General features: G+C 41.5%; 1 protein-coding gene across 2 annotated transcripts in view; it reads left to right on the top strand.

Moving 5' to 3' along the window:
• Positions 1 to 2,052: 2,052 nt before the first annotated feature.
• The window catches only part of LOC307241638 (poly(rC)-binding protein 4-like), a 31,911-nt gene continuing 24,232 nt past the window's right edge, over positions 2,053 to 9,731 (top strand). The window contains exon 1 of one of the 2 annotated variants that reach the window (XM_080015823.1): positions 2,053 to 2,414. The gene's annotated coding sequence lies outside the window, so the exon portion shown is untranslated. The remainder of the gene's footprint in view (positions 2,415 to 9,731) is intronic. The other variant, XM_080015824.1, reaches the window with a different exon arrangement.

The raw sequence follows: 9,731 nt of genomic DNA, 5'->3' as shown, positions 1-9,731 counted from the left end.
ATCACATATCACTTAATCATTCATCTACCTATCTATTACTACCCGTTCTAATATTTTTGGCTTGAAGGAGGAGTGATTCCATCCCTTGTGTTTAACAAAGCAGCGTGCACGGATTGAAGATCACACACTGCCTCCTACTGTTTGGAGAGCAGTCCATACTCTCCTGCAAACCGTGAGTCAGTGCTCTTATTCCTCAGCATTTGAGTCATAGTATAACACAGAATCTGAGAAACTCATAAAAACCCGGTTGTTCCGACAAGTTCCGTTTCCCCTTAATAATTGGCAAGAAAAGCTCAAAAGGCCAGACTCTGATTAAGTTGGGGTTTTTTTTCCCTCCCGCGTGCTGACACAAGTTGGTGTGACGTCATCAATGCAACAAAGGCCTTTTTGTTCAAAAGGAACGACATGGATATGATTGCCCAAGCGACCGGCGTGTATTTTCCATTTATTAGACCCGGCTTAGGCAGCGGATTTGATTTAAGATGATGATGTAATTCTCGAAGAGCTGTTTATAGGACAACCTGCTGCATCACTACTTCACACATGCCATACTTAAACACTTCACTGTAAATAATTGGTTGCGTAAAAGTGATTCACACCCTCCTTATTTTTTTGCTTCGGTCTCATAGAAGTCACAGCGCAGTATTTTATGGAATGTGGCCTCGAACTGCATCAGACAGGTAGATAACTAACGCAGTACATTCACGGGTAATAACAACAAGATACTTTACAAGTAGAGTCATGGCACAATGTCGCCAGAACATTGTGCCATTGTGCCAAACCTCTTCAAAATGCAGTCATTTTGAAGAGGTTTGGCACGGACCACTCAGCAACGTCTCAAAGTCCGGCCTCTCTGCCCCCCTACACAGGACCCCTACGCCCTGAGGATTAAGGAGAAACTCGAAGGTCACTGCACATCATAGCCTTTCTCTGTACATACACACAAACACAAACACATTATGTGTATTGTACATTGCATTATTGCACATACAACTTGTTGCTGCCTATCCCTCACTTCCACACCTTTTTCATTACATTGTAATATTGTGATCTTTTTATTTGTATTTGCACTTTCACAATTTTTTTTTAGACGACCAGAATTGTTTCTGTTTCACTGTCTCTATATCTATATATCTCTATATCTGCCCTTTAACAATGACCACCATGCATTGCATTATCACAAACGATGGCTAAATGCAAGATTTTGAAAACTTGCAAACGGGCTGTAGTATCAATGTAACTCCACTAGATGGCGATGTACGAAAAAAGATTTGAACCCGTGGCAAAATGTCCTAATTTTAAGAAATTTAGACCGTTTGTCGAGCCGTTACAATTGATTACACCAAAAAACATATGTAACGACACTTTATTCTTAAATACTAAAAAATAAAATAATTGATTACTTAAAAAACGAATATTATAATAATCATTGTTATAATTATTAAACAATTCTGGTACTGTTGTTGCCTATAGAAATCATTATTTACTAGTAAATGATTAGTTCTCACATTCGTTAAATTCTTAATGCAAGTTATATAAGTTATTAAATGAAATATAAATTTTGTATCAATCAACGTTGTGACTGCCAGTGTCAAAATGTTGGAAATTAATATTCCGGTTTTATACATTGGCCAAAAAAATTAAATACAAAAAAAATTGAACACAAAATGCACTCGTTTGCATCCTTAGCTCAGTTTTTATTATTATTATTGTATTTATTATTATTTATTATTATTTATTATGATTATTATTATAATGTTATTATTATTATGCTTGTTAATAATAATAATAATACTATTATTATTATTATTATTATCATCATCGTCGTCATTATTATTATCTAGTGCTATTTTTATTGTAATCATTATTATTATTATTATTTTTATTTTTTATTTTTATTATTATTATTTTATTATATATTTTTTTCCTCAATTGGTATATGGTGAAATGACTCAGTGTTGCACCGGGTGGGGGCTGAGCAAGTGTGCGGTGCTCTGTGCAGCCCATTCCCAGTTGGCGCTCCTGGTGGGACAGAGCAGGGACCAGTGGGGGGCGGGCGGCGCGTCCACGGAGCGTCTCAGATCAGACCAGACGCCGAGGCGCAGGAGCCACCGCACGCAGTGTCGGGATCGTGGATTGCTTTGGTTTGATGGTCGCTCGGTGTGTGGGGATTTTTATTTCGATTTGATTTTTTTTTTTTTTTTTTTTTTTTTTTTTAAGAAATCGTCTGCCGCTCTCCCAGTCTTCCCTCTCCCACTCTAAAAATCCCCCCCCCCACCCCCCAAAAAAGCTGAGATCCAGCTCCAGTCCTGCAGCAGGAGGATCTGTGGAATACATGAGGATCTACAGCCTGCAGGGTGACTGGTCCATGGAGAGGAGACATTAGGAGGAGTTGCACCTTTGCATAAAACCAGGTGGGTGAGGGATCATCTCTTTACATTTCAACTGTTTAACAGATTGATATGATGCACAGCATTTATCCTACTGAACCATCAATGGAATATACCCAAATAAATATCGAGATTTTTTGCTGTTGGCGGGTAGGTTGATTGCAAGTTATTACTTAATTTTTTTCTTCAACAAACATTGATCTCTACCAATCATGAAAGCCTGAAATTATGCAATTGATGTTATTGTTTACATATACAACAGTTCAATTAAAAGCCTATCATTTCATTTTGCCAATGGCCAAAGTAAGAAAACATTTCAAATTCCACTTGTCAAAAAAAATGTATAATGAAAATTTGCTCTTGTGTTGCAAGATCAAAATTGCAGAGCTGTTCTAATTCATCAGTTCCAGCCAGAATACAAGCTCTGTGTCAATCAGAACAAGCTCAGTTCTCAGACTGAACGTGAACTACTAGTAGGCAATAACAGAAAGCACACGTACACATGTTTTTAGTGGTTAATGGTATAGTGGTGTTCCCTGGGATTATTTCAGAAAAAAATAAGGTTGGGAAACTGATAGTGCACTGTGGGTTATGTTCACCAGATCCACTCAAGGGGACAATAATGAAGACATGAAATGGGTTTTAGAGAAAGCGGCAGCAGCAGAGTGGTTAGATAACCACAGCGACAGTGTTGGAAATTAGGAGACAATCATGGCGTTGTGTGTGTGCTCCTCATTTTAATGGAAGAGGACCCTGCTGGCCTGGCCGTTGTGCACAGAGATGGTTTTTCTTGGAGACTGCTCTCCTGCTGGTGCTGAGACAGCAGTGGGGTGTGTGTGTGACAGGACCATCATTCACCAGGATGCCTAATTACCTAATTCTTAGACCGGATAGAGAAATTAGCCTGAGAGGCCGACCCAAGGGAAGGGACTGGTCCTGGACTTTGCTGACGTTGTTTATTTCCATGCACAGGATTTGGATAGGCTACGTGATTGAATTGAAAAATCGCATATTCATATTTAAGCGTTGCTTCTTTACTGCCAGGACATGAAGAAAGCTCTCATCGTCTCATTTTTCGTTTGCATACAGTCATTTGAAATCAACATCGTCACATGGTTGACACACTTGTCCAGTGATGTATATTGTAATTATAATGAAGTTGACTTTGCGTTCCAGCCCGGGTCGCCTCGGCCCAGGTTCCGCTTGACCACCAAATATGGCCGTTTTTAGTGGCAGCAAATACCACAGATAAATTTAGAAGGGTGATGATCTTTCGAATCCTCCATCATCCTCAGGTCAGAAAAACACCGCGGGCCGGTCGATTGGTTAAGCAGCCTGGCTTTGCGATGTTTTCGCTGCCTGAATGTACCCATAAAGCGTAGGAAACCTGCGTTTGATCCTTCAGCCTTCTGTGTTTTAACTTGCATCAGACCAGTGATGTTTTTTTTTTTAACCTACTGGTGGGAGCAATAGGAAGAAACAATGGCGCATTGATCTTTGACTTATGTAAGTTTGAAAAATAATCTATTTTTAAATGAAGACCTCAGGAGGATTTTCAGTTAATAGACTATAATTGTGTGTGTGTCTGTGTGTGTGTGTGTGTGTGTGTGTGTGTGTGTGTGTGTGTGTGAGTGTGTGTGCGCGCGCGTGCGTTCCTGCGTGCGTGTAGCTCTGTGTTACACAATAATTGTGTGTGTCTGTTTGTGTGTTCTCATGATGCACAGACTGCAAAGAGATAACAAATGCCATATGGTTGTGTTGAGAGAGATTCGTATGTCGTAAAGGGATTTCAGACGGGGGGGGAGGGGGCAGGTGGAGTCAGGTCCAAATGTAATTCCTTAATGCACTCCCAAGATCTAATAAGAAATGGAAGGGCCCTTTCGTTAATGAAACCCAACAGCCTCTTTTGCTGCAGAGTAAGGGCTCGGGCCTGGAAGCTTCATAAATAACAGAAGCCAGACCCGGCACGCACTCACACACACACACACACACACACACACACACACACACACACACACACACACACACACACACACAGGTCCAACATCTGGGAACTGCCAATAATCGTCCTCATCCAGCACCAAGCTGGCGTGCTGTCCCTGCAGACCACCAGGGGAAACAGGGGTCTGCTCGGATAGTTTGGAGTCATCACTGCAGGACCTTTACTTAATTGAGTGTTGTGCAGGACAAAGGGGGTGGAGGCGGGCGGAGCGCGTGGTGGGAGGAAGCAGACAACGTGAGATTTGATCCTTCATATGCAGCTGTAAATTACACCTCATCACAGCGAGACATTGGGAGAGTCGAAGGCAGGGGTCTTGCTCCGCTTGTGATGTTTTACACACGAGACCGAAAACAATGTGTTTGGGACCCTTTATTTGGGCAAAGTGTCCCATGTTGCGATTATTCGCACCTTTTATTTAACCAAAATGTTTCTGCCAGCTTAAGAGTTCATTTAGACGTAAACACAGGGCCAAACAACAAGGGGGCAAAATGCTGCAGTTTCCTTTTAAATATTGATCCCTTTTGTATTTGCGAGTCGTGAAGCCAGAGCTTTGCGGTCAATATCAGCCATGTCTGTCATACATGCATTCATCACGGGGGCAATCACATATTAATTTGCTCTCTAATATTTTAAATAAATCCCGAGGATTTGAGGATGGAATTAACCTACTTATCGTATCTCTTGGTTAAAGACCCGGGGAACTAAGTCCTTTCTAATTACTACGATGAAATATATATATTTTTCATTTCTCACAGTGTGTTCCTCACTATTGCTGTGGGGGAAATATACTCAACTTGAAAACAAACACGGTGGTGGAGCAGGCCACCCCTCTCTCCTCCAGACCTCCCGAAGCTGCCAGGGCTCAGAACAAATCCCTGGCTTCGACCCTCCCCGTGTTTCCATAAAGTGCTTCTTTTTGTCGGATTGAAATGTGATGTGTTCTGTTCTATTTTTTCTTTATATTTTTTTAATTTTAAGGTTTAGGTTTCAGCCCGGTGGCTTGACCATGGGCGATGTTCTGTAAGAAAAGATGTCATTGTACCGCGCTCTCATCACCCTGAACCCACCAGGCCACATGACTCCCCAACAGGAGCCTCATGACCGCGGTTAATTTAGTTCAGAACCTGCTCTTAGGTCCGCGGTATGAGTCCGACACAGTAATAAATGTGTGTGCCGCTGCCAAGTCCTCCTCTCCAGTGGGTGAACGTTTTGCATGGAGGGAACGGCTGAAGGACGGACTCGGTGACGCTAAGCCGCTTTGCTTGCAGTCTCCTGAACGGAGGTTTCTCTTTCCATTGGCTGTCAGCATCAGTGTGTGTGTGTGTGTGTGTGTGTGTGTGTGTGTGTGTGTGTGTGTGTGCGTTTGAATTGGTGACCGAAGGGAAGGGAAGCTCTTTATCCCCCCCCCACCACCACCACCACCACCACCACCACCTCCCTCACCCTCCTTTTTGGTTGCCGAGTGCCTGAAATATTTAACAAGGCCTGGACTATTTTTGGAATTGTGCTTCTAGTTGTGTTTTAGTTTGTTGTGGCCGTCAGTAGCCGTGTTGTGTGTTTCTCTCCACTCATTGAGTTTGGGCAACAGGATAATGTGTGTTATACAAGGGTGGCGTTGTCCCTAAAAATAAAGATCAAGGTGATAATGAGACTTAAAGAGAAGGCTTGACATGAGGAGTAAACGTAAAATACAATTTCTGCAGTCACTTCCAAGTGTTAAGGCACTTTTGTTTTTCTGGCCTTTATTTTATATATATATATATACTGTATGTATATATATATATATATATATATATATATATATAATTGTAACATGTGACAATGACTTTGTTCATCATTATGATAATGATACTGTAGGTTCATTTACAATCAATATCACAACATCTGCTTATCTATTCAAATTCCCATGTTTATCAATCCATCCACAGCGCATTACAATTAACTATATGGTACTTGAAAGTGTGAGCGTGTGTGTGTGTGTGTGTGTGTGTGTGTGTGTGTATATCGTGCCTCATTTTGCGAGAAATCTTAGGTTATCTCTTCTCACCACCATTAATATGACTATAAATTGTACATATATCACATAATTGTGATATAATAATTTACGCTGTAAAACCATAATATTGATTGTCACCCAGTTATGTAAAATGCTCAGCATCGCTGAGTGAAAAAATACTGTGGTTGTCTATTCCTACAATGCATCAAAACACCCGTTCCCCCCCAAAAAATAATAGAGATTTATGAGCAAATCTGGCGTGCACTTTGATGAATTTGACTGCCAGTTTCAATGCGGTGGTTTGTTCATCAAGTAAGCAAAGCAAATCCATATCTTCTCAAGTTACTTTTAGACTAAAAGCTATTGATCATCACTCCTCTCTGGATTTCTCTCTCTCTCTCTCTCTCTCTCTCTCTCTCTCTCTCTCTCTCTCTCTCTCCCTCACTCCCAGCAAGGCATCAGGTTTTCTTACTCACGCCCGGGCGTAGAGCATGGAAGGATGGTAGGGAGGCAGGGACGAGAGCGAGAACTCTTCAGCAGATAGAGAGTTTGACCTTCAGTGAGGGGGGTCGGGGATAAAAGCTTGAGTTAATGCCCTGCCAAAGAGTATGCACTTCCATGCCAAAATAAATCTATTGAGAACGATATATGGTGCTAGTCTCAGCTCCGTGATAATAAGAATCCTGGTGTTCTCAGTCGAGGCAAGTGGAGATCCCCGAGTCCAGAAAAATAAAAAAAAAGATACTGGAAAAGCCAGAGAGTATTGTAGGTTTTGGCAAAATGTGATATTTCCATCATAAGCATCCAGGATTTTTTTTTAAGTGATCATCCGTTAAAATGGATCTTGTGTTGGGAGCATTCCATTGCAAACGGCAACATATATATAATTTTTTCTTCTGTATTTGGTTTAAATATTTGATTTACAGCTGTGCTGCCGAACGAACCAGCCATGGCAGCACATCTTCATCATGTGAATATGCTTTGCACTCGCGTAGTTTTGAGGGGAAAAAAAGCTGCGCGTTTATTTCCGCGATGTCATTTGACACAGAATTGTTTTCTGTTGCACTTCCTCCCGACAAGGCGGACCCCGCCACCAACAATGGAAACAGCGTATAGAGGAGCGCATACATAATACCAATACACTGAATGGCTTTTTCTTCAATACGTTAGTGGCAAATAATAATAAAAAAAGGATAAATGATGGGATTTTTCAAACAAAATAATCATACAGTTTTTCGCATTAAAGGAACTAGGTAAACAAGTGTTTTTTTCTTATTTTCTTGACATTATTTCCCTCTGTGAATTTGCAGAAGAGCAAAATAAACGACCGCCATTCAATGCACACAGTGCGTGCTGGTACGAACCAGATCCGAGAGGAACACACGGTTATTCCCAGTGCCATATGCGAGGCGTCTTATCTGCACATGTGTTGTATTCTTCCAACTGGCCTTAAGGAGTGAAAGAATGAAAGGAAGAAAAAGGGGCTCGTTTCAATCAGATAGATGATTTGCGAAAATAAATACCTCCTCATTTGATCAATCCGTCTTCCTCCAATTTATTATTATTATTTTTAAATCAAAACAGACTGAGCACCAATCAAGGATTTCTTCAGCTCGTCAGTTAGAAGCTGATAGGATAGAATGCAAAAAGAAAAAAACATTGCTCCTGTTAATAGACCATAATAATCTCATACCCCTTCCTGGCACATTTTTTTTTAAAAGGCTTACCTTCACACCTACCACAAAAAACATCATCCTTTGGAACGCGGCCTCTTTAAAATGGATTGACACCCACTGCACAGCAGGTTTCCATGATAGAACGAGGCCTTGTTTGTATTGATGATCAGCCACGGTGTGAGCTCAGCAAAAGAGAACACCAACACGTGCACTTTTTACTTCTGTCTACGGGACAAGTACAGAAATATGGGTTTAGGGAGGAAAAAATCATTCATTTAACATTTTGTCAAGAATCAGAGCCTTATAACACCCCCCATCCCCCATTTCTATTGAACCCCCTTTTTTCCTCTCCTGTTTCATACGAGAGATTTCAAAAACCTGCAGTCAGAACAGAGTCGATTTTATCCATTTGCGGCAGAGCTTAAATAGATAAATAGGCCGACCGAACTTCATCTATTAGTTGAAAATGTTGCTCATAGAAAAAGCGATGTCGGGAAAAAAAATAAAATCAAAATTATAGTCAGAGATCAGGGTTTGAGAAAATGCTAATGCTAATTCAAGAGCCGGCGCCCGATTCCAAGCCCTCATCAGGTCTAAGAGATGTGACTGAAGCGCCGGATAGATCTCTCTGCGGTTAAATTGCGAGTTTGCCACAAAACCAAATCAGTTAAGAAACATCTGCAGGAAATCATCTCGTGAGTGTTAATTCATCACTCTGGTATTATGGGTTTAAATAAGCCCCCTCCCCACGCCCCCTCCCCTCAACGCAATCTTTTCAGCATCAGCCAGGATGGAGGTTGCAATTCATCCGCTGAAGAGAGCCGGACTCAGGAGCCGCAGACAGCCAGGGCTCCGGGGGTGCTCTGGGGGAGGAGTGGGGGGCGGGGGTGGGCCTTGGGGTTGACAGGCATCTTGTAGTGGAGGCTGACACACACACACACGCTCCAACACCAGATGAAGCCGGGATCTGACGGAGGGGGGCTGGAGGGGCGGAGGCGGTGGAGTGACCCCCCCTTGTGCTCACACCCGACCCCTTCCATTACATGTGACAGAGCACGGACACGCCGAGAGATAAAACACTTCTCTTTAATTTTCAATCGCCGCCCCCCCGCCCTGTCCCCCTGTCCCCGTCCCCCCCATCCCCCTCATCTTTTCCATCTAACTCCCCTTTCTTCTTCTCTCTCCTGTTTCATGCGAGAGCATTCAAAAAACCTGCAGCCGGAGTATAAAGTAAAGTGGATTTTATCCATTCGTGTTGAACTGAAATGGATGACAACCTTGAGTCTAAAATTGTACTCATACTACACATAAAAAAAACTGGAATAGAAAATAAACATAGGTTTTTTTTCTGGCTGCTGCAATTTCATAAACACAGTGCAAAATAATTATTATATTCCAAATAGTATTGTTTTTCTGTCATTTTATTCATGTAATGTTATTACTTTCTGTGTTCGATTTATTTTTGTTATAATTTCTCTTTCATTCAAGCTTTATTCAACCAGAAGTGCTGAACAATCAGTGACAATCTTGTTTATTTATCGTTATTTATTATTCTTATTCTTATTATTATCTTCTGGTGTTTTGGTTGTGTCAAGGCCTGCCTCTTTACAGTTGTTTGACCTTGTGTTTTTGTTTTTCTGTAGGACATATGCAAGGAAGAATTTCAT

Source organism: Zeus faber (genome assembly GCF_960531495.2).
Source record: "Zeus faber genome assembly, chromosome: 15".
NCBI lineage: Eukaryota > Metazoa > Chordata > Actinopteri > Zeiformes > Zeidae > Zeus > Zeus faber.
Note: the sequence above shows the minus strand (reverse complement) of the source record. Positions and strands in the feature narration are given on the sequence as shown.